At 36.8% G+C, this 26,999-nt stretch overlaps 1 protein-coding gene across 4 annotated transcripts in view; it reads right to left on the reverse strand.

The window, feature by feature from the left end:
• Positions 1-26,999, reverse strand: part of EYA2 (EYA transcriptional coactivator and phosphatase 2) — a 245,391-nt gene that overhangs the window by 173,234 nt on the left and 45,158 nt on the right. For 2 of the 4 annotated variants that reach the window (XM_053691514.1, XM_053691350.1), the window contains exon 2: positions 13,105-13,229. The exons of the other annotated variants lie outside the window; for them this stretch is intronic. The gene's annotated coding sequence lies outside the window, so the exon portion shown is untranslated. The remainder of the gene's footprint in view (positions 1-13,104; positions 13,230-26,999) is intronic. 4 annotated transcript variants of the gene reach the window in all.

Genomic DNA, 26,999 nt, shown 5'->3' on the forward strand with positions numbered 1-26,999 from the left:
AAAAACCACGTTTTGATAAAATCAAGCGTTCAATTTCCAAGCAGTCAGCTAAAGAGAAATTAGATTTTGATGTTTGAAGGGACCCTGGATCAGAAGGTCCTGTTTCAGAGGTAGCGACCAAGGTGGACAGGATGACATGTCCACTAGATCTGCATACCAAGTCCTGCGTGGCCATGCAGGCGCTATTAGAATCACTGATGCTCTCTCCTGTTTGATTCTGGCAATCAATCGAGGAAGCATCGGGAAGGGTGGAAACACATAAGCCATCCCGAAGGTCCAAGGTGCTGTCAAAGCATCTATCAGAACCGCTCCCGGATCCCTGGATCTGGACCCGTAACGAGGAAGCTTGGCGTTCTGTCGAGACGCCATGAGATCTATCTCTGGTTTGCCCCAACGTCGAAGTATTTGGGCAAAGACCTCCGGATGAAGTTCCCACTCCCCCGGATGAAAAGTCTGACGACTTAAGAAATCCGCCTCCCAGTTCTCCACTCCCGGGATGTGGATTGCTGACAGGTGGCAAGAGTGAGACTCTGCCCAGCGAATTATCTTTGATACTTCCATCATTGCTAGGGAGCTTCTTGTCCCTCCCTGATGGTTGATGTAAGCTACAGTCGTGATGTTGTCCGACTGAAACCTGATGAACCCCCGAGTTGTTAACTGGGGCCAAGCCAGAAGGGCATTGAGAACTGCTCTCAATTCCAGAATGTTTATTGGTAGGAGACTCTCCTCCTGATTCCATTGTCCCTGAGCCTTCAGAGAATTCCAGACAGCGCCCCAACCTAGTAGGCTGGCGTCTGTTGTTACAATTGTCCAGTCCGGCCTGCTGAATGGCATCCCCCTGGACAGATGTGGCCGAGAAAGCCACCATAGAAGAGAATTTCTGGTCTCTTGATCCAGATTCAGAGTAGGGGACAAGTCTGAGTAATCCCCATTCCACTGACTTAGCATGCACAATTGCAGCGGTCTGAGATGTAGGCGTGCAAAGGGTACTATGTCCATTGCTGCTACCATTAAGCCGATCACCTCCATGCATTGAGCTACTGACGGGTGTTGAATGGAATGAAGGACACGGCATGCATTTTGAAGCTTTGTTAACCTGTCTTCTGTCAGGTAAATCTTCATTTCTACAGAATCTATAAGAGTCCCCAAGAAGGGAACTCTTGTGAGTGGAAAGAGAGAACTCTTCTTTTCGTTCACCTTCCATCCATGCGACCTTAGAAATACCAGTACTAACTCTGTATGAGACTTGGCAGTTTGAAAGCTTGAAGCTTGTATCAGAATGTCGTCTAGGTACGGAGCTACCGCAATTCCTCGCGGTCTTAGTACCGCCAGAAGAGCACACAGAACCTTTGTGAAGATTCTCGGAGCCGTAGCCAATCCGAATGGAAGAGCTACAAACTGGTAATGCCTGTCTAGAAAGGCAAACCTTAGATACCGGTAATGATCTTTGTGAATCGGTATGTGAAGGTAAGCATCCTTTAAATCCACTGTGGTCATGTACTGACCCTTTTGGATCATGGGTAAAATTGTCCGAATAGTTTCCATTTTGAACGATGGAACTCTTAGGAATTTGTTTAGGATCTTTAAATCCAAGATTGGCCTGAAAGTTCCCTCTTTTTTGGGAACCACAAACAGATTTGAGTAAAACCCTTGTCCTTGTTCCGACCGCGGAACCGGATGGATCACTCCCATTAATAAAAGATCTTGTACGCAGCGTAGAAACGCCTCTTTCTTTATTTGGTTTGTTGACAACCTTGACAGATGAAATCTCCCTCTTGGGGGAGAGAATTTGAAGTCTAGAAGGTATCCCTGAGATATGATCTCTAACGCCCAGGGATCCTGGACATCTCTTGCCCAAGCCTGGGCGAAGAGAGAAAGTCTGCCCCCCACTAGATCCGTTCCCGGATCGGGGGCCCTCGATTCATGCTGTCTTAGGGGCAGCAGCAGGTTTCCTGGCCTGCTTGCCCTTGTTCCAGGACTGGTTAGGTCTCCAGCCTTGTCTGTAGCGAGCAACAGCTCCTTCCTGTTTTGGTGCAGAGGAAGTTGATGCTGCTCCTGCTTTGAAATTACGAAAGGAACGAAAATTAGACTGTCTAGCCTTAGGTTTGGCTCTGTCTTGAGGCAGGGCATGGCCTTTACCTCCTGTAATGTCAGCGATAATTTCTTTCAACCCGGGCCCGAATAAGGTCTGCCCTTTGAAAGGTATATTAAGCAATTTAGATTTAGAAATAACGTCAGCTGACCAGGATTTTAGCCACAGTGCTCTGCGTGCCTGAATGGCGAATCCGGAATTCTTAGCCGTAAGTTTAGTTAAATGTACTACGGCATCTGAAATAAATGAGTTAGCTAACTTAAGGGCTTTAAGCTTGTGTGTAATCTCATCTAATGGAGCTGATTCAAGTGTCTCTTCCAGAGACTCAAACCAAAATGCTGCTGCAGCCGTGACAGGCGCAATGCATGCAAGAGGTTGCAATATAAAACCTTGTTGAACAAACATTTTCTTAAGGTAACCCTCTAACTTTTTATCCATTGGATCTGAAAAGGCACAGCTATCCTCCACCGGGATAGTGGTACGCTTAGCTAAAGTAGAAACTGCTCCCTCCACCTTAGGGACCGTTTGCCATAAGTCCCGTGTGGTGGCGTCTATTGGAAACATCTTTCTAAATATCGGAGGGGGTGAGAACGGCACACTGGGTCTATCCCACTCCTTAGTAACAATTTCAGTAAGTCTCTTAGGTATAGGAAAAACGTCAGTACTCGCCGGTACCGCAAAATATTTATCCAACCTACACATTTTCTCTGGTATTCCAACTGTGTTACAATCATTCAGAGCCGCTAACACCTCCCCTAGTAATACACAGAGGTTTTCCAGCTTAAATTTAAAATTTGAAATATCTGAATCCAGTTTGTTTGGATCAGAACCGTCACCCGCAGAATGAAGCTCTCCGTCCTCATGTTCTGCAAATTGTGACGCAGTGTCTGACATGGCCCTAATATTATCAGCGCACTCTGTTCTCACCCCAGAGTGATCACGCTTACCTCTTAGTTCTGGTAATTTAGCCAAAACTTCAGTCATAACAGTAGCCATATCCTGTAATGTGATTTGTAATGGCCGCCCAGATGTACTCGGCGCTACAATATCACGCACCTCCCGAGCGGGAGATGCAGGTACTGACACGTGAGGCGAGTTAGTCGGCATAACTCTCCCCTCGTTGTTTGGTGAAATATGTTCAATTTGTACAGATTGACTTTTATTTAAAGTAGCATCAATACAGTTAGTACATAAATTTCTATTGGGCTCCACTTTGGCTTTAGCACATATAGCACAGATATCTTCCTCTGAATCAGACATGTTTAACACACTAGCAAATAAACTAGCAACTTGGAAATACTTTTCAAGTAATTTACTATAATATGAAAACGTACTGTGCCTATAAGAAGCACAGAAAAAGTTATGACAGTTGAAAATTAATAAACTGAAAAGTTATAGCATCAAATCTTTGTAAAAAACACAATTTTAGCAAAGGATTGCTCCCATTAGCAAAGGATAACTAACCCTGATAGCAGAAAAAAAAAAAAAAATACAGAAATATACGTTTGTTTTTTTTATCACAGTCAACTACAATCTCACAGCTCTGCTGTGAGTGATTACCTCCCTCAAAACAAGTTTTGAAGACCCCTGAGTTCTGTAGAGATGAACCGGATCATGCAGGGAAGACAATAAACTTCTGACTGAATTTTTTGATGCGTAGCAAAAGCACCAAAAAAGGTCCCTCCCCCTCACACATAACAGTGAGAGAGATCAGTAAACTGTCATAAATTAAATAAAACGACTGCCAAGTGGAAAAAAATAGTGCCCAAAACATTTTTTCACCCAGTACCTCAGAAAATTAAACGATTTTACATGCCAGCAAAAAACGTTTAACATTAATAAATTGAGTGTTATTAAAAAGCCTGTTGCTAGTCCCTGCAAATTAGGCTAAAGTTTTATGCATACAGTATAATTCCAGTGAAGTGCCATTCCCCAGAATACTGAAGTGTAAAATATACATACATGACAGCCTGATACCAGTTGCTGCTACTGCATTTAAGGCTGAGTTTACATTATATCGGTATGGCAGAATTTTCTCATCAATTCCATTGTCAGAAAATAATAAGCTGCTACATACCTCTTTGCAGATTAATCTGCCCGCTGTCCCCTGATCTGAAGTTTACCTCTCCTCAGATGGCCGAGAAACAGCAATATGATCTTAACTACTCCGGCTAAAATCATAGAAAAACTCAGGTAGATTCTTCTTCAAATTCTACCAGAGAAGGAATAACACACTCCGGTGCTATTATAAAATAACAAACTTTTGATTGAAGGTATGAAACTAAGTATAATCACCACAGTCCTCTCACACATCCTATCTATTCGTTGGGTGCAAGAGAATGACTGGTAATGGCAGTTAGGGGAGGAGCTATATAGCAGCTCTGCTGGGTGAATCCTCTTGCACTTCCTGTTGGGGAGGAGTTAATGTCCCATAAGTAATGGATGATCCGTGGACTGGATACACTTAACAAGAGAAAGAGGGTATTTTAAAATATATTATAGTCCTAATCAACCAATGAATAAATAATATGCCCCTAGGGATAAGTTAGACACAATCAAACACTTCCTGCTAGATTCAAACTCAATTTAAACTTCTTTAGCAAAACCTTTTTTATACAAAAATAAATACACAAATAAACCAGAACTCCACCGCTGGCAAAACCAGATATTTGAAATATAGATATAAAGGTAAACAAGCTATTTGTAAACCATTTAATACACCCCAGCAGGTAAAATAAACCATTGGGAAGAAATTAAAGGGGAGACAATTGTAGGGTGAATTCTCCCTTTAAGGAGCACTGGTTTTGGGGTAATGGTGATGACACTGGAATCGAAGTAGGATTGACAGTCACCTTTAACAACCTGCAATTAGGATTTCGAATGGCTATAAACCAACAAATTCTAAAATAAAAGATAATTAAAGAAAAGACTACAGGATGCAAAGTCACAGGAGAAACAGAATCAAGGTAGATTACAAAAAGAGTGTGACTGGAAGAGGCATAACAAATGCATAGGTTAGTTCACATTATCCTAAAAACTATTGTCACTAATTTTTCTGCACTCTCTTTTGTTGCTTTATGTCAAGTACTAGGATTCCGAGCGGAGTCTTCTATAGATATGTTTCTACATACATTTTTTTTTATGCAAAAACGCTTGTAAACATTTCTTGGTTTTCATAAAAAGTAACTACCATTTAAATGTGTTCACTATGTTCAAAAAACATTTTAAAGAGTTTGTATCAGCAAAAACACATTAAAAACAAAGAATGAAAAAGTCACTTTTAAAACAATCCACATAGATCACATTTAAATAGGACAGTTTACTCCAGAATTGTTATTGTTTAAAAAGATAGACAATCCCTTTATTACCCATTCCCCAGCTTTGCATAACCAATAAGGTTATATTATTATACTTTTTACCTCTGTGATTACCTTGTATCTAAGCCTCTGCAGACTGCCCCTGATTTCAGTTCTTTTGACAGACTTGCATTTTAGCCAATCAGTGCCCTCCCATAAATAACTCCACTTGCGTGAGCACAATGTTATCTATATGTCACACATGAACTAACGCCCTCTAGAAGTGAAAACCTGTCAAATGCATTCAGATAAGAGGCATCCTGCAAGGGCTTAGATATTAGCATGTTAACCTACCTAGGTTTAACCTTTAACTAAGAATACCAAGAGAACAAAGCAAACTTGATGATAAAAGTAAATTGAAAAGTTGTTTAAAATGACATGCCCTATCTGAATCATGAAAGTTTAATTTTGACTACACTGTTCCTTTAACATCCTTCATCAATAAAAAAACATAGTGAATATTTGTGAAACTTTCTTTAAAATGCAGATTAAATAAAACCAAAGAAACAACTATTTAAAGGGATAGTCAAGTCCAAAAAACTTTCATGTTTCAAATAGGGCATGTAAATTTACTTTTATCACCAATTTTGCTTTGTTCTCTTAGTATGCTTAGTTGAAAGCTAAACCTAAGAAAGGTCACATGATAATTTCTAAGCCCTTGAAGGCCGCCTCTTATCACATGCTATTTTATTTGCTTTTCAGGGGAGAGCTAGTTTATTCAAGTCATATAGTTAGCATTGTGATCAGGCCCGTGGCTTGTGGCAGACACTGCACTAATTGGCTAAAATGCAAGTCAATAGATAATAAATAAAAAGTCATGTGATCAGAGGGTTGTCAGAAGATGCTTAGATACAAGTTAATCACAGAGGCAAAAATGATAATATTATAACTGTGTTGGCTATGCAAAACTGGGGAATAGGTAATAAAGGGATTATCTATATTTTTAACCCCTTGAGTGCTAACTACAGCTCTGAGCCATCGCAGAGTTTCCCACTCAGGTGCTAACGATGGCTCAGAGCCATCGCTAGCACTCTCCCACCTTGAGGGAGATCTGGGGGCTCCCACCCCCTCCTAACCCAGTGATCGGGCCTGTATAGTGACAGGGATCACTGGGGCTTCACGTTATGCGTTGTGATGTCACGCGCAATGACGTGACCGCGCAACTTTATTTCAACTTAACAATGTTAAGTATAGGAAAAGGGGGCATGCTGCTTAGAAGCCTGTATCTCAGGCATCTACTGTAAGCAGCTACAGACCCCCAAGACCCACCATTGGAAAGGTAATCGCCTAACCTTTTGAACAGTGTAAGTCTTGGGGATCTGGAAAAAGAAAAAAAGAAAAGTTAAAAAAATAAAAAATAAAAAAACCTTTAAACAGCTTAGCACCCAGGTGGGAAAGTGCTTAGCACTCAAAGGGTTAAACAACACAAATTCTGGTGTTGACTGTCTATTTAAAAAAAATTCCCAAAGAGATTACATTTGACATCCTTCATCAATAAAAATAATACTTGTGAAAGCATAACTAAAATACAGCTTACATTTTCTATGTTAGTTTGTTAGAGTAAAAACTACATTACATTGTACGCTTTAAGGAGAAGAAAGCTTCTCTTGTTAAATATAGGCAAACCTCATTTTATTGTGCTTCAGAGATATTGCTCTTTTTACAAATTGAAAGTTTGCGGCAACCCTGTGTCGAGCAACTCTATAGGCGCAATTTATCCAACATATATACACATATAAACACATATATACACATCACCAGCAAAAAGAGTATGGGGCCGATTTATGAAGATGCGGACGTACATCGATAAATTCCGACATCATCTGCTGTCGGCATTTATCATTGCACAAGCATTTCTAGTGAATTGCTTTTGCAATGCCGCCCCCTGCAGGTTCGTATTCGATCAGGATGATTGCAATCCACCACCTCAGAGGTGGCGGACAAGTTAAGTAGCAGTGATCTTAAGACCGCTGCTTCTTAACATATGTTTCCGCGCGGAAAATAAATTGGCCCCTATGGCTCACTGAAGGCTCAGATGATGCATTTTTAGTAATAACTACTATTTTTTTTAGCAATAAAGTATTTTTTAATCAAGGTACGTACATTGTTTTTTATAGACATAATGCTATTGCACACTTTATAGATTACAATATAGTGTAAATATAACTTTTATATGCACTGGGAAACCAAAACAATTAGTGTGACTCATTTTATTGCTATATTCACTTTATTGCGGTGGTCTGGCACCGAACCCGCAATATCTCTGAGGTACTCCTACATTGTACTCACGTTACTATATCTGCACAGCTTGTTCTAGTGCAACTAGTACTAATGTATAGAAATAAATTCCATAAACATAAAATTCAAATTGAGAATACCATAGATACTGTGTTTCTAATAATATGTTCAATGACATTATTCAGCAATGTAAAGTACTCAAAGGAGGCACCGTTTAAATATAGTCCTTGCTGTTTACTCATAAACTAAACCTTCCCCTCTCCTCATAGTGTGAACTTGTGGGCAGTTACAAACAGCAAATGTTGGATGCTCAACATACCAGAAAGACATTCCGTGTGAAATGGAAGACGGTACACAAATTACCATGAGATATCGGCATGCATCTTAATGTTTTGTTAGGTAAAAATATCAAGTTCTGTTTAATTTTAGTAACACAATTTTTCTACTATATTTGTGATGGGGGAAAATATTTAATGATGACTTTCCATCGATAATCCACAAAATAGAAACGTTAACAAGGTTATAGAAAATCTCAGGGATTTTACTTTATTTGAAAAAAAAAAAAAAAAAAACACAATTGAAAATGCTTGCAAGGCACTAGGGTACTGACTGAGAGCACCTTTGACTATTAAAGTAAATAAAATAAATCTGTGCCATTCCCACTCTACACAATTATTCAATAAAACTATGTTGATCTTCCCTGCAGCAACTGTACAAAGCTTAAATATACTTATTAAACTCTGATTTCCTATTATTTCACATTACTGTAAGGTTTTCACTGCCACATAACAGTCCTGTTTTCTTTAATATCACTTCTCTCAGACATAGAGAATGTATTTAATCTATAAGCTTCAGAAACTGTTTTGCATACAAATAAAACTATATATATATATATATATATATATATATATATATATATATATATATATATATATATATATACACACACACACACAAATACAATGTACTCTTTTTCTATTTTATCTTTGAAAAAATATTAGTTTAAAATTATTATTATTATACTGTTTAAAAAAATACATATACACTCAGCAGAGAAAAAACAGCTCTGGTTAAATGTTAAGCAGGACAAAAAAGTTGCACAAAACACATCAAAAATACCTTTGAAAGTAGTTACACTCATAATAAAATGATTTAAAAAATGTTGCATTAGAAAGTTATAAGGGTTCAAAGATATGAGATCTCAGGTGTTAGAAAAAAACAGTAGGCAAAGGGCTTTAACAGAGATACATACATATACATGTCTAAATATGTATATATATGTATATATATATATATATATATATATATATATATATATATATATATATATATATATATATATATATATATAGATATCCTGTAGACTGTGAGTTCTCCGGAGCAGGGCAGTCTTCCTCCTGTACTAGATTTGTTTAGTTTGGTTATGTTTTGTATTTTATCACAAATCCTTGTCATTGTATACCCCTATCATTGTACCCAGCGCTACAGAATTTGGCGGCGCTATACAAATAAATGATAATAATAATATGTGTACATATGTATTTATGTGTTTTCCCAGTATATTTACTGTACATAATTCACATTTCAATGTTCTTCACTTACAGCATAATTTATTTTTAATTGTAAATACACATTTATTTATCTATCTATCCTTATATATACACTGTATCTATTCCTATAGATATAAGGGTATATATATATATATATATATATATATATATATATATATATATATATATATATATATATATATCTAGTTTACATGAAAAGTGACAAATATATATATATATATATGTATATTTAATAATAAAAAATATTTTTTTTCTATGTGAGGAACATAGGAATGTAAAATATGCGTTTTGCGCATCGTGTTTTACGATTTAGATCTTAGTAATCTTAAGGCACATTATTGAAATATTACATATAACATTAAAAAATAAATAAAAAATGATCACAAATTATTAAACATACTGTTACAGTATTTAATCATTTTTAATCAGTTAAAAAAATATTTTATATGTAATAATTCAATAACATGCTTTAAGATTACTAAATTTACATATTCACTAATCCCAAATGCGTTAAGATCTAATTCGCGAAACACAATTCACAAAACGCATATTTTACATTCCTATATTTTTCACATAGAAAATAATGTACTTTTTTATTATTAAATATATATATATATATATATATATATATATATATATATATATATATATATATATATATATATATATATACAGGGAGTGCAGAATTATTAGGCAAGTTGTATTTTTGAGGATTAATTTTATTATTGAACAACAACCATGTTCTCAATGAACCCAAAAAACTCATTAATATCAAAGCTGAATATTTTTGGAAGTAGTTTTTAGTTTGTTTTTAGTTTTAGCTATTTTAGGGGGATATCTGTGTGTGCAGGTGACTATTACTGTGCATAATTAGGCAACTTAACAAAAAACAAATATATACCCATTTCAATTATTTATTTTTACCAGTGAAACCAATATAACATCTCAACATTCACAAATATACATTTCTGACATTCAAAAACAAAACAAAAACAAATCAGTGACCAATATAGCCACCTTTCTTTGCAAGGACACTTCCAGAAACTGGCAGTAGGACTGGGAGTTGAGCTTGACTCCATCCTCAACCCGAAAAGGCCCCACAAGCTCATCTTTGATGATACCAGCCCAAACCAGTACTCCACCTCCACCTTGCTGGCGTCTGAGTCGGACTGGAGCTCTCTGCCCTTTACCAATCCAGCCACGGGCCCATCCATCTGGCCCATCAAGACTCACTCTCATTTCATCAGTCCATAAAACCTTAGAAAAATCAGTCTTGAGATATTTCTTGGCCCAGTCTTGACGTTTCAGCTTGTGTGTCTTGTTCAGTGGTGGTCGTCTTTCAGCCTTTCTTACCTTGGCCATGTCTCTGAGTATTGCACACCTTGTGCTTTTGGGCACTCCAGTGATGTTGCAGCTCTGAAATATGGCCAAACTGGTGGCAAGTGGCATCTTGGCAGCTGCACGCTTGACTTTTCTCAGTTCATGGGCAGTTATTTTGCGCCTTGGTTTTTCCACACGCTTCTTGCGACCCTGTTGACTAGTTTGAATAAAACGCTTGATTGTTCGATGATCGCGCTTCAGAAGCTTTGCAATTTTAAGAGTGCTGCATCCCTCTGCAAGATATCTCACTATTTTTGACTTTTCTGAGCCTGTCAAGTCCTTCTTTTGACCCATTTTGCCAAAGGAAAGGAATTTGCCTAATAATTATGCACACCTGATATAGGGTGTTGATGTCATTAGACCACACCCCTTCTCATTACAGAGATGCACATCACCTAATATGCTTAACATGCATAAAGAGGATGATGTGGTCAAAATACTCATTTGCCTAATAATTCTGCACTCCCTGTATATATATATATATATATATATATATATATATATATATATATATATATATATATATATATATATGATACTGTTAATGTAAAATAGATATACAGGTAAAGGTATATATATATTTAAGAATAAACATTCTGCTATGTGAAGAACATTTTTATGTGAAATATTAATATTTCATGTTGGGTTTAGCGTTCTTGATTATAAGTGGTCGGGTTAGCGAACGAGTATGGCATTAGTTTTTTTTGCTGCTTTTGTGGTCCATTGACTTCTAAGGGAGATTAAATTAACGCGGTTGCAATGATTTTTCATGCATGTTGAGTTTACGCTCACACAAAAACATTTTACTTTCAACTTCTAATACAAGTGAAACCCAACCTGTGAACAAAAGTATCCGTCTAGCAAAGTTAATGCACAAACAGGAGCGCTAAATAGCGATCCACTCGTAATCTTGCCCATTATTATAACAAAGCATGAATAGAAATATTCATAGGTTATCAATTAATAAAATGCAAAGTGAGTGAACAGAAGAAAAATCTAAATCAAATCATTATTTAGTGTGACCATCATTTGCTTTCAAAACATAATCTGTTCTTCTAGGTACACTTGTACACAGTTTTTTAAGCTAGGTTCTTCCAAACATTTGGGAGAACTAATCACAGTTCTGTGGATTTAGGCAGCCTCATCTGCTTCTGTCTCTTCATGCAAACCCAGACAAACTTTATGATGTTGAGATCAGGGCTCTGTGGCCTACAATCCCCTCTTCTTTTTGCTGAAGATAGTTTTTAATGAGCTTGGCTACATTTTTGGGCTCATCATGTAGAATAAATTCCTCCCTGATGATATTGCATGATGGATAAGTATCTGCCTGTATTTCTCAGCATTGAGGAGACCATTAATTCTGGCCAAATCCCCAACTCCATTTGCAGAAATGCAGCCCCAAACTTCCAAGGAAGCTTCATCATGCTTTAATGTTGCCACTCATTCTTGTACTGCTCTCCAACACTTTGGCGAACAAACTGCATTTTGTTACTGACAAATATTTAAAATTTTGCATCATCTTTTGAATTTTGAAGCACCTGTTGCCATTTTTTTCTGCACCAAGTTTTTCTGCCTTTTCTTTCTATGTCAGACGTATGGATTTTTGGCTGCAAGTCTTCCATGATGACCTCTTCTATCCAGACAGTAGATGTGGGTACCAGAGACCCATTGGTTTCTGCCAAATCTGAGCTAATAGCACTGATGGACATCTTCAGATTGTAAAGGGAAGTAAGCACGATGTGTCTTTCATCTGCCGACCACTGCGTTTACGATCCTCAATGTTGTCCATTTCTTTGTGCTTCTTCAGAAGAGCTTGGACAGCACATCTGTAATCCCCTGTCTGCCTTGAAATTTCTGCCAGGGAGAGACATTGCTGATGCAGGATAACTAACTTGTGTCTTGTTGATGTGTTCAGTTTTGCCATGATGTATGATTTATGACATTAAACTTAAGCAACCTCACCTTGTTGGCAGAGTTTGGCTGTTCCTCTCCCAGTTGTATTCCTCCTACACAGCTGTTTCTGTTAATGAATGTATTTCAGCCTACATATTAAATTGATTACCATTAGCAGCTGTTTGATATAATTATTTAATCATGCACCTGACTATATGCCTACAAAATCCATGAATTTGCACAAGTGTACCTGGAAGAATTAATACTGTTTTGAAGGCAAAGGCTTGTCACTCCAAATATGGTTTTTATTTAGATTTTTCTTCTGTTCACTCACTTTGCATTTTGTTAATTGGTAAAAATAAATTATTAACATTTCTATTTTTGAAAGCATATATATAGATAATAAGGTAAATATGACAAAGCTTTAACTTTATACTAATTAACCCACATGCACCTTGTTGTTATTATAAGTGTTAAGAGAACTTCTACAATTCCTTAATCACACCTCAGTATACATTTTATCAATTATAAAAAAATGTTGTTCTTTTCCCCAGACTTCTTGTTTAACACTCACTGATAGTTTTATTCCCGTTTTTCCATCAAGAGACTTTCCTTCAGTCACAGAAATTCTTGTTCTTTGAGTTTTTTCAAAAGGGTGGGCAAGATAAGGCCGCCAGAATTAGCGCTGATCTCATCAACCTGAAAGGAAAGTCAGTGGGGCTGGGATCAGTGGAACAACATTCAATAGGAAAATATGATAGACTAAATCAGTTAAAATCTGTGAAAATGATTATATAAATGAAATATTTTTGGATGAAGGTGCGAGTCATGTTATGTCTTACACATACTTGACAGAGGATATTAGTTGCAGGTGTGAAGGACCATTATTCTAAAGTTAGCATTATTTTCTATATCATTAAAAATTAAATAATTCTAATGTTTTTAAATTTTAAAATAAAACATGATAAAAAAACATATATAATTAAAAATAAAACACTATTAGAACTCGTCAGATGGTTTTCAAGGGCAAAGTTGGCCCCTATTTGGTAAGGAAAGGGTTAAAGGATTCCAGCACATGTTTTCATATATATCCTCTGCAAATAAACACCCTTGACTTTACTTCTTAAACCAGTTCCATCAACTTCAACCTCTCTTTTCGAGATCAAGGGCTTTATATTTGCTCAGCACTGAGAGAAATAAAGACAGTGCTATTCAGAGCAAGGGCCAGGAGTTGAACTGCCGAGCCAAAACACAACAATTCAGGAAGTAGTTGTCAGGAAGTTTGGTGTCAGAATATGTTACCGTCGGGAGGGGACCACAAGCCCCTGCTGCATAATGGGGGAGGGAAAGTGGGAACTGTAACCTCACTATGCAGCTCCTAAGTGCATTAGATATTCAATGAGATACAGTATATTTGTTTCCTGGCAAATAAATCTCATAATAATGAGTGCCCAGCCAGTACAATGAGTATAACATGAGTGCAAATCAGCATGGGTGGAAATTTAGAATGTAACAAAAGAAACTAAAATATTTAAGAACAACCACGAGCCTTAATATTTGTAGTATAAACTAAAGGGCATCTTAAAAATTATGATATTTTCAAAATATCATGGTAAAATGATCTACTTATACTAGGCATCCAGTTTATTAGGTTTTGTAACATCACTGGTTCCACCCCTGATGTATCCTGTAGGAGAGCTAAAGTTGTAGGAGTTGAAATGGTATGCAGTGTCACTGAACAGAAATTAAAAGGGACATTATTGTAAATGAAAAAGAAGTGGTTAAATATAATTAAAAAACAACAACTGTTTAAAGCTGTTTAACTTGATAAGGAAACTAACAGGAAGTCCCTAAGGACTGAAATCTACCTGGTTTATAAAGAAAATTGCCAAAGTTTTATTGACGGACAGTGATCTGACTCCTTATGAAGAACACTAAACACAGCTATATTAAGCACAACCAAACTACATAAATACAATTAAAAAATTCAGTTTTTTTTTACATACTTGCATTTTAGCCAATTAGTGCCCTTTCATAAGCAAGGATAGGCACAGACAAAAGCTGTGCCGGACATTTTCCAAAGCACAGACGTTAGTGAAGGACACCAAGGTACATTTGAAATTAAAAACATTATTTTATAGTGCTTGGTGTTATTATGCTGATGCAGATACCACTGATCCTATAACCAGCTCTCCTCTGGCTATACCCATGTGCCAGTGTCACTATTGTGTCATTATATAGTGCTGGGTGTTATTATACAGATGCAGATACCACTGACCTTATAACCAGCCCTCTTGCTATACCCATGTGCCAGTGTCACTACTGTGTCTTTTTATAGAGCTGGGTGTTATTATACAAATGCAGATACACATCCAGTATTTCACTCATGCTTTATTTATTACATAACTTATCACCCAATATCGCTAGCAGTCTCTTGACAAGCCACTAACTTTATTCACACTACCTTTTTTTTTATTATTCCTATTTTATCAGAAAAGATATACTAAGGTTGTGGCGGACACTGCAAGGGCTAGTCACGGACACCAGTGTCCATGTACAGACACCTTGCCTGTCCCTGCTCATAAGTAACTTTACGGGCGTGAGCACAATGTAATCTATATGGCACACATGAACTAATGTCCTCTAGCTGTGAAAAACTATCAAATGCATTGAAATAAGAGGCGGCCTTCAAGGGGCTAGAAATTAGCATATGAACCTACCTAGGTTTAGCTTTAAACTAAGAATAACAAGAGGACAATGCAAATTAGATGATACAAGTGAATTGGAAAGTTGTTTAAAATTGCATTCCCTATATGAATCAAGAAAGTTTAATTTTGACTAGACTGTCCCTTTAATGTTTTATTCAATAACTGTTTTTATCAACACACACATACGCACAAACACACACACATGCACTCTCAATATATATATATATATATTTTTTTTTTAAAATGCTCATTGAGGTTGTTTATAAAGTATTATATATTTTTTTTTTACCAGAAACCAGGGAGTGCATTATATATATATATATACACATATATATATATATATATATATATATATATATATATATATATATATATATATATATATATATATATATATATATATATATATATATAAAGGCTGAGCACCAATGACTTAACAGACACACACAAACACACACATGGCGTTAGAATCTTAGATGGTTGGTTATTTCCTCCATTCACTTAGTGGCATTAGAGAAACCTGAAAGACTCTTATCTACAAAGATTAAGATAAGACGTTTGCTATGATAAGACACCTTGATGTGTTGACTGGTGGAGCAGATAATTAGAACAAACAGGAGTTGCTATGCATAATTTAAAAAAAAACCTGCCTGAGACACACACACACACATATACTGTATATAAATTCATGACTTTAAATTATTAAACTTAAAAGTTATTGAAACTTTTCGGTATATTTTAATGAACAATAAAACATATGATGTGTGTGCTTTATACTTAAACACATTCCTTCCTAAAAACAGCAATTTGTAACATGAAAGGTAAGAAACAAAATATTTATTTAATTTATGACACAATTGTATAAAATATAATAATATCACATTTTTTTTTTCCTTGGGAACTAACATTTTGCAACAAAAAAATACCAGGAAGTAATGTTTTATTTTCATGAGCGCTGAGCTGAAATTTTAATCTTGCTCCTCACCCACTGTGATCTAAACATTTTAATTTCCTCCAGCCGGAAAGCTGTTATGTTAAAGTGAAAACTGGCAAAAATACATATTGCTGAAATATATTTCTTCCTTCTATCTTGGGTGAACTTGGAATAAATATTACAGTCTGTGGTAACAAAAAAACAATAATAAAGCATGCTGAATAGAGAATTATTTTGAAAGACATATTTTCACATTGAGTGGGCACAACCTGTCTAACTATTGACATATGTTTATCTAATATACAAAATTATTTAAGATGCTATAAAGCCTCTATAGTAACATATTTTTTATATAAAAAGGTATTTTCTCAAATGGCTGCCAATCTCACATAGGGGCCAACCACAATCCTAAAATGTATCAAATGATTTATCTACATTAACTCCCATAGGTTGTAATGGTGAATTTGGTAAAACTAATTTTTATTGTGTAAAAAGATAGATAATCCCTTTATTACCCATTCCCCAGTTTTGCATAACCAACACAGTGATGTTTATATACTTTTTACCTCTGTGATTACCTTGTAATTAAGAATCTGCATACTGCCCCTTATTTCAGTTCTTCTGACAGACTTGCATTTTAGCCAATCAATGCCCTCTCATAAGTAACTCCACGGGCATGAGCACAATGTTATCTATATGGCACACATGAACCAACGCCCTCTATTTGTGAAAAACTGTCAAATGCATTGAGATGAGGTGGCCTTCAAGGGCGTAGAAATTAACATATGAGCCAACCTAGGTTTAGCTTTAAACTAAGAATACCAAGAAAACAAAGCAAATTTGATAATAAAAGTGAATTGGAAAGTTGTTTAAAATTGTATGCCCTAGCTGAATCATGAAAGTTTAATTTTGACTAGACTGTCCCTTTAACACATTAAAACATTGATATTACATTGATATTATTGCCAAACATTTTACTACCTAAAAAAGCAAGAGTAACACCACATTTTTAAAAGTACAGTTTACAAATGAAAGGGACATTATACACTAGATTTTTCTTTCCATAAATGTTTTGTAGATGATCCATATATATAGCCCATACAGGTTTTTTTTTTAAATGTATAGTTTTGCTTATTTTAAAAAAAAAATTGCTCTGATTTTCAGATTCCTAACCAAGCCCCAAAGTTCTAGGAGAATACCGACGTACACCTACTCCAGCTTGCTCATGTTTGTATAAAGAGTCTTTTCGTATGCAAAGGAAGGGGGAGGGGGGGAGTGTATGTTTTTCCCACTTTGCAATATACTTTGATTATTTATTTTGTCTAATTTTCCTTTAATTTAACTGTAAAATTCTAATTTGTGTTAAAAGTGGACACTGCTACTGCTATAGTTTAAGCAGTAATTTATTACACCCTCAAGTGACTCATTTATAACTTTCTTTATTAGCTTCATCAGAGAAAGAAACCTAAGTTATTACATGGCAGCACCCACTACTTTGTGGACATGAAAACTTTACACTCCATTAAAAAAAAATAAAAAATTAAACAACTAATATAATATACTAAAAATTAATCTGTCTATTATTCTCAGGCTAATCCTTACTTTGTGTACATCATTCTATCTAGTATTTAGTGTATAATGACTCCTTAAATATCTGGTAATCCCTCTACAGGGGTTAAACACAACCCTGCTCAAGCAATATTGCAATCATAAAATGCTCGAGCACATCAGAGCATTCTATTATTACTTTTGTCCCTTTAATCTGCGCACATCACAGATCTATATAAAGTTTTCATGACTTAGCCCTGACTAGTATACCATAAAATACATTAATTTAATAAAAATGACATTTGAAGAGACTCTGAAGACCAGGTTCATGCACTTAGAACATAAGAAAGATACTTTAAAAGACGTCAGGAAAAAATATAACTGGATCACATTATTATATGAGTCATTTATATGATCTTATCTTTGACTTGTGCTACAGTGAAAGAGACATCTTCAAGCTTCGTTCAAATTCCTTACTGACATTTATTTTTTATCAGACACTAAGTCAAGTTCCCTGGGAAACAAGGTTTCAGCTTTCAACAAAGTACTTTGCAGAGATGATCTTCAGAGGCCCATTGTAATACCTGTCAGCAAGGTTTCCCAGTATACAATGCCAATTCACCCGTGCAGCGAAATATAGAACTAGAAATACGTATTGAGAGGTTGGGAAGGTATATTAAGTATTCATTGGATGTAAGGTGCTCTGTAAATTAAATGGTTTAATTTTGATTTAGTCATTTTTCATAAAAAAAAAAAAACAGAATTAAATGATTACATTTATATTTTGTCTTTTTTTAACAAAAAGTAGGCAATGTTGTAAAACTGCGTAAATAATGTCAGTGCTTAAAACGGCAATGTTAAAAGGTTGCAAATTATCACCATCCAAATAGTAAAGTTACAATGTGGGACAATTTTAAGTTGCTTTTAGGAAATATCACAATGGATTAGGAAAACAGCAAATGATAAAATGTTGCTGACTCATTAATAAAAATAGATCATTTGCTATTATGCATTGTTAATTTACTGCCTTACTCAGTGGTAATGTGTATAAAATGCTCTTAGTCCATCCAGGAATAAAATGCTATAAACGCTGCAAAATATGATTATTATTATTATTAATTATATTCTTGTTGATTGACAATGAGGCAGCCTCATTGAAACCTTACCTATAAGATAAGCTGATATTTGTTTCCCATTTTAAAAAATGTAGTTAAGGCCAAAATATTCCTGTTGTTCTTTTAAAGCACAAACATTTTTCAATGTTACTTGGACTGGATACCAAACATACCATAAACAGAGCTAAGTATCAGAAAAATAATTCATAGCAATATAAATAATTGAAAATAAGGAATCAACTAAATATTTTTTTCAAACACTTTGGGCAGATTGCAAGTGGCATGCTAATGATAATAGCGTGGGTCACAATATCGCTGGCCCGCGCTTACATTAATGTGAGACTTGATATCACATGGAAGATCACATTTACTAGAGAACGATTGAAAGCTATAGGTTATGCTACAGCAAAATCTGAAATCTGAAACTGTGATAGAATATTTAACGCGTCTTGAGACCTGAAGTAAAAAAGTAAGGGTTAAAAAAAGTTTTCACAAAACACATTAAAATAAACTATTAAACTCATATATACAGTTTTTAAATACAATATAATTGGAATATTAAAGGGACATCAAACCCATTTTTTTTCTTTCATGATTTAGAAAGAGCATGCAATTTTAAACAACTTTCTAATTTACTTCTATTATCTAATTTGCTTAATTCTCGTGACATCCTTTGCTGAAGAGCATATCTAGATAGGCTCAGTAGCTGCTAATTGGTGGATGCCTCGTGTGATTGGCTCACCCATGTGAATTGTTATTTCTTCAGCAAAGGATATCTAAACAATGAAGCAAATTAGATAATAGAAGTAAATTTGAATGTTTTTTTTAAATTGTATTTTCTACACGAATCATGAAAGAACATTTTTAGGTTTAGTGTCCCTTTAATAAGAAGGATTAAAAAGGGATATGGCACATGGCAGTGTTTCTCAGCTGCAGTCCTCAAGTACCACTAACAGGCCAGATTTTCATGAAATCTTATATAGAGAACAGATTAAATAATCAGCTATTCAGTAACCATGGTTATTAACCTGCTCTCGCCTATCAGTTGATTATTTCACCTGTGCTCTAGTTAAAGGGACAGTGAACACAAATTTTTTATTTTGTGATTCAGATAGAGCATGCAATTTTAAAGGGACAGTAAAGTAAAAAAAAACTTTCATGATTTAATAGGGCATGTAATTTTAAACAACTTTCCAATTTACTTTTATTACCAATTTTGCTTTGTTCTCTTGGTATTCTTAGTTGAAAGCTAAATCTAGGAGGTTCATGTGCTAATTTCTTAGACCTTGAAGACTGCCACTAATCTGAAAACATTTTGACAGTTTTTCACCACCCGAGGGCGTTTGTTCATGTGTTTCATATAGATAACATTGAGCTCAGGCACGTGAAGCTCCTAGGAGTCAGCACTGATTGGCTAAAAATGCAAGTCTGTCAAAAGATCTGAAATAAGGGGGCAGTTTGCAGAGGCATAGATACAAGGTAATCACATAGGTAAAATGTATATTATTATAACTGTGTTGGTTATGCAAAGTTGGGGAATGGGTAATAAAGGGATTATCTACATTTTTAAACAACAAAAATTCTGGTGTTTACTGTCCCTTTAAGCAACTTTCTAATTGACTCCTATTATCAAATTGTCTTAATTCTCTTGGTATCTTTATTTGAAATGCAAGAATGTAAGTTTAAATGCCGGCCCATTTTTGGTGAACAAAATGGGTTGTTCTGGCTGATTGGTGGATAAATTCACCCACCAATAAACAAGTACAGGGTCTGAACCAAAAAAATAGCTTAGATGCCTTCTTTTTCAAATAAAGAAAGCAAGACAACGAAGAAATATTGATAATAGGTGTAAATTAGAAAGTTGATTAAAATTGCATGCTCTATCTGAATCATGGAAGAAACATTTTGGGTTCAGTGCCCTTTAAGATATCATGGAAATTTGGCCTGTAAGGGGTAAGGACTGGAGTTCAGAAACACTGGTATATGGCAAAGTGATTGACTTTTAAAGGGCTCCAATGTGTGTATATGTATATATATATATATATATATATATATATATATATATATATATGTGTTTATAGGTGTAAATATGTATGTGCACACACATATACATTTTTACACACACTTTTAAGCCCTTCCCAGTCAAATACCTTGAAACAAGCAATATCATTTTTATTAATTTTTAATATGTTTTAAATAGAAATACTTTATATTCCTATGTACTTCCCTTAGAAGAAAATGTTCTTTTTATTTTTAAATATCTGTATATACATAGGAATGTAAAGTATTTGTAACGCAACTTCAGCTTTAGCACAGTTGATCTAGCACACCCCATAGAAGTTTAGGGGTAGGAGTTAGCACACTATCCGGAAGTTAACGCATTGTTTTTCTTTCGCTCACACACTAGCTTTTTAAACTTGTAATACATGTGCTAAATGTGACGGCAATCATTTTTTACTTTGAGCGCAGTTAGGATGCAAGCAGGGGAAAAATATTTAGCACACCACTTGTAATCTGGCCCTTTAAAGGGACATTACATACAAATATTTTCTTTCATTATTCAGATAGAGAATACAATTTTAAACAACATTCTAATTTACTTCTATTATCTATTTTGCTTTATTCTTTAGATATCCTTTGTTGAATAAATAGCAATGCACATGTGCAAGCCAATCACATGAGGCATCTATGTGCAGCTACTAAGCCTATCTAGATATGCTTTTTAGCAAAGGAATGAAGCAAATTAGATAATAGAAGTAAATTAGAAGTTGCTTAAAATTGCATGCTTTTTCAACATCATGAAAGAAAAATTGTGTGTTCCATGTCCATTTCAGTAAAGCTACTGACACAATTCCTGTGAGTTTTACAGTTTTATGTATCCTACTTTTACATTTTTATGTAAAATAAATAAAAATAAATCTATAACTAGTAAACATTCTTCCAAAGAAAAATTAAAAAAGCACCAAAAAATAAATAAATATAAAATGGTCAGTGTGGCTGCACTACAAATAAAACATAAGCAATAACTTATTACAGTTATTTATATGTGATCTTATATGAGCTCTATTTCACCCTTGTGTGTTTACCTTTAAGGCACCTGTAGTAATTACCAGAGTTTTTTTTTTTTTTAGACTCTGGAACATCAAAGATGTTATATTGTAAAACAGGGCAACTGGCTCATGGAATTTATCCCTGGCTCCTAACTTTTTGGGTTTTATGTAAAATATTATCTTTTTATCTCCACCAATCAATAGTTCCTTCAGACTTTAAAGGAAAATATAACTTAGTACTGAATTTCCCATACATTAACCTAGCTATTGAAACTGAGGCAACATTGTATTATACATTAATTAGTTATTTTCCTTGCTTTTGCTGAAAACGCTTTGCTTTTCCTGTAAAAACATAATTTATGCTTACCTGATAAATTTATTTCTCTTGTAGTGTATCCAGTCCACGGATCATCCATTACTTATGGGATATTAACTCCTCCCCAACAGGAAGTGCAAGAGGATTCACCCAGCAAAGCTGCTATATAGCTCCTCCCCTAACTGCCATTACCAGTCATTCGACCGAAAACATGCAGAGAAAGGAAAACCATAGGGTACAGTGGTGACTGTAGTTTAATGGAAAAATTACCTGCCTTAAAGTGACAGGGCGGGCCGTGGACTGGATACACTACAAGAGAAATAAATTTATCAGGTAAGAATAAATTATGTTTTCTCTTGTTAAGTGTATCCAGTCCACGGATCATCCATTACTTATGGGATACCAATACCAAAGCTAAAGTACACGGATGACGGGAGGGACAGGCAGGCTCTTTATACGGAAGGAACCACTGCCTGAAGAACCTTTCTCCCAAAAACAGCCTCCGAAGAAGCAAAAGTGTCAAATTTGGAAAATTTGGAAAAAGTATGAAGAGAAGACCAAGTTGCAGCCTTGCAAATCTGTTCAACAGAAGCCTCATTCTTAAAGGCCCAAGTGGAAGCCACAGCTCTAGTAGAATGTGCTGTAATTCTTTCAGGAGGCTGCTGTCCAGCAGTCTCATAGGCTAACCGTATTATGCTACGAAGCCAAAAGGAGAGAGAGGTAGCCGAAGCTTTTTGACCTCTCCTCTGACCAGAATAAACGACAAACAGGGAAGACGTTTGTCGAAAATCCTTAGTTGCCTGTAGATAAAATTTCAGGGCACGGACTACATCTAGATTGTGTAGCAGACGTTCCTTTTTCGAAGAAGGATTAGGACACAAAGATGTAACCACAATCTCTTGATTGATATTCCTGTTAGTGACCACCTTAGGTAGGAACCCAGGTTTAGTACGCAGAACTACCTTGTCTGAATGAAAAATCAGATAAGGAGAATCACAATGTAAGGCAGATAACTCAGAGACTCTTCGAGCCGAGGAAATTGCCATTAAAAACAGAACTTTCCAAGATAACAACTTGATATCAATGGAATGAAGGGGTTCAAACGGAACCCCCTGTAAAACATTAAGAACTAAGTTAAAACTCCATGGTGGAGCAACAGTTTTAAACACAGGCTTGATCCTAGCTAAAGCCTGACAAAAAGCTTGAACGTCCGGAACTTCTGACAGACGTTTGTGTAAAAGAATGGACAGAGCTGAAATCTGTCCCTTTAAGGAACTAGCGGATAAACCCTTTTCTAAACCTTCTTGTAGAAAAGACAATATCCTCGGAATCCTAACCTTACTCCATGAGTAACTCTTGGATTCGCACCAATATAAGTATTTGCGCCATATCTTATGGTAAATCTTTCTGGTAACAGGCTTCCTAGCCTGTATTAAGGTATCAATAACTGACTCAGAAAAACCACGTTTTGATAAAATCAAGCGTTCAATTTCCAAGCAGTCAGCTAAAGAGAAATTAGATTTTGATGTTTGAAGGGACCCTGGATCAGAAGGTCCTGTTTCAGAGGTAGCGACCAAGGTGGACAGGATGACATGTCCACTAGATCTGCATACCAAGTCCTGCGTGGCCATGCAGGCGTTATTAGAATCACTGATGCTCTCTCCTGTTTGATTCTGGCAATCAATCGAGGAAGCATCGGGAAGGGTGGAAACACATAAGCCATCCCGAAGGTCCAAGGTGCTGTCAAAGCATCTATCAGAACCGCTCCCGGATCCCTGGATCTGGACCCGTAACGAGGAAGCTTGGCGTTCTGTCGAGACGCCATGAGATTTATCTCTGGTTTGCCCCAACGTCGAAGTATTTGGGCAAAGACCTCCGGATGAAGTTCCCACTCCCCCGGATGAAAAGTCTGACGACTTAAGAAATCCGCCTCCCAGTTCTCCACTCCCGGGATGTGGATTGCTGACAGGTGGCAAGAGTGAGACTCTGCCCAGCGAATTATCTTTGATACTTCCATCATTGCTAGGGAGCTTCTTGTCCCTCCCTGATGGTTGATGTAAGCTACAGTCGTGATGTTGTCCGACTGAAACCTGATGAACCCCCGAGTTATTAACTGGGGCCAAGCCAGAAGGGCATTGAGAACTGCTCTCAATTCCAGAATGTTTATTGGTAGGAGACTCTCCTCCTGATTCCATTGTCCCTGAGCCTTCAGAGAATTCCAGACAGCGCCCCAACCTAGTAGGCTGGCGTCTGTTGTTACAATTGTCCAGTCCGGCCTGCTGAATGGCATCCCCCTGGACAGATGTGGCCGAGAAAGCCACCATAGAAGAGAATTTCTGGTCTCTTGATCCAGATTCAGAGTAGGGGACAAGTCTGAGTAATCCCCATTCCACTGACTTAGCATGCACAATTGCAGCGGTCTGAGATGTAGACGTGCAAAGGGTACTATGTCCATTGCTGCTACCATTAAGCCGATCACCTCCATGCATTGAGCTACTGACGGGTGTTGAATGGAATGAAGGACACGGCATGCATTTTGAAGCTTTGTTAACCTGTTTTCTGTCAGGTAAATCTTCATTTCTACAGAATCTATAAGAGTCCCCAAGAAGGGAACTCTTGTGAGTGGAAAGAGAGAACTCTTCTTTTCGTTCACCTTCCATCCATGCGACCTTAGAAATGCCAGTACTAACTCTGTATGAGACTTGGCAGTTTGAAAGCTTGAAGCTTGTATCAGAATGTCGTCTAGGTACGGAGCTACCGCAATTCCTCGCGGTCTTAGTACCGCCAGAAGAGCACCCAGAACCTTTGTGAAGATTCTCGGAGCCGTAGCCAATCCGAATGGAAGAGCTACAAACTGGTAATGCCTGTCTAGAAAGGCAAACCTTAGATACCGGTAATGATCTTTGTGAATCGGTATGTGAAGGTAAGCATCCTTTAAATCCACTGTGGTCATGTACTGACCCTTTTGGATCATGGGTAAAATTGTCCGAATAGTTTCCATTTTGAACGATGGAACTCTTAGGAATTTGTTTAGGATCTTTAAATCCAAGATTGGCCTGAAAGTTCCCTCTTTTTTGGGAACCACAAACAGATTTGAGTAAAACCCTTGTCCTTGTTCCGACCGCGGAACCGGATGGATCACTCCCATTAATAAAAGATCTTGTACGCAGCGTAGAAACGCCTCTTTCTTTATTTGGTTTGTTGACAACCTTGACAGATGAAATCTCCCTCTTGGGGGAGAGAATTTGAAGTCTAGAAGGTATCCCTGAGATATGATCTCTAACGCCCAGGGATCCTGGACATCTCTTGCCCAAGCCTGGGCGAAGAGAGAAAGTCTGCCCCCCACTAGATCCGTTCCTGGATCGGGGGCCCTCGATTCATGCTGTCTTAGGGGCAGCAGCAGGTTTCCTGGCCTGCTTGCCCTTGTTCCAGGACTGGTTAGGTCTCCATCCTTGTCTGTAGCGAGCAACAGCTCCTTCCTGTTTTGGTGCAGAGGAAGTTGATGCTGCTCCTGCTTTGAAATTACGAAAGGAACGAAAATTAGACTGTCTAGCCTTAGGTTTGGCTCTGTCTTGAGGCAGGGCATGGCCTTTACCTCCTGTAATGTCAGCGATAATTTCTTTCAACCCGGGCCCGAATAAGGTCTGCCCTTTGAAAGGTATATTAAGCAATTTAGATTTAGAAGTAACGTCAGCTGACCAGGATTTTAGCCACAGTGCTCTGCGTGCCTGAATGGCGAATCCGGAGTTCTTAGCCGTAAGTTTAGTTAAATGTACTACGGCATCTGAAATAAATGAGTTAGCTAACTTAAGGGCTTTAAGCTTGTGTGTAATCTCATCTAATGGAGCTGATTCAAGTGTCTCTTCCAGAGACTCAAACCAAAATGCTGCTGCAGCCGTGACAGGCGCAATGCATGCAAGAGGTTGCAATATAAAACCTTGTTGAACAAACATTTTCTTAAGGTAACCCTCTAACTTTTTATCCATTGGATCTGAAAAGGCACAGCTATCCTCCACCGGGATAGTGGTACGCTTTAGCTAAAGTAGAAACTGCTCCCTCCACCTTAGGGACCGTTTGCCATAAGTCCCGTGTGGTGGCGTCTATTGGAAACATCTTTCTAAATATCGGAGGGGGTGAGAACGGCATACCGGGTCTATCCCACTCCTTAGTAACAATTTCAGTAAGTCTCTTAGGTATAGGAAAAACGTCAGTACTCGCCGGTACCGCAAAATATTTATCCAACCTACACATTTTCTCTGGTATTGCAACTGTGTTACAATCATTCAGAGCCGCTAACACCTCCCCTAGTAATACACGGAGGTTTTCCAGCTTAAATTTAAAATTTAAAATATCTGAATCCAGTTTGTTTGGATCAGAACCGTCACCCGCAGAATGAAGCTCTCCGTCCTCATGTTCTGCAAATTGTGACGCAGTGTCTGACATGGCCCTAATATTATCAGCGCACTCTGTTCTCACCCCAGAGTGATCACGCTTACCTCTTAGTTCTGGTAACTTAGCCAAAACTTCAGTCATAACAGTAGCCATATCCTGTAATGTGATTTGTAATGGCCGCCCAGATGTACTCGGCGCTACAATATCACGCACCTCCCGAGCGGGAGATGCAGGTACTGACATGTGAGGCGAGTTAGTCGGCATAACTCTCCCCTCGTTGTTTGGTGAAATATGTTCAATTTGTACAGATTGACTTTTATTTAAAGTAGCATCAATACAGTTAGTACATAAATTTCTATTGGGCTCCACTTTGGCTTTAGCACATATAGCACAGATATCTTCCTCT

This window comes from Bombina bombina, chromosome 1 (assembly GCF_027579735.1).
Source record: "Bombina bombina isolate aBomBom1 chromosome 1, aBomBom1.pri, whole genome shotgun sequence".
In the NCBI taxonomy this organism is placed as follows: Eukaryota; Metazoa; Chordata; class Amphibia; order Anura; family Bombinatoridae; genus Bombina; species Bombina bombina.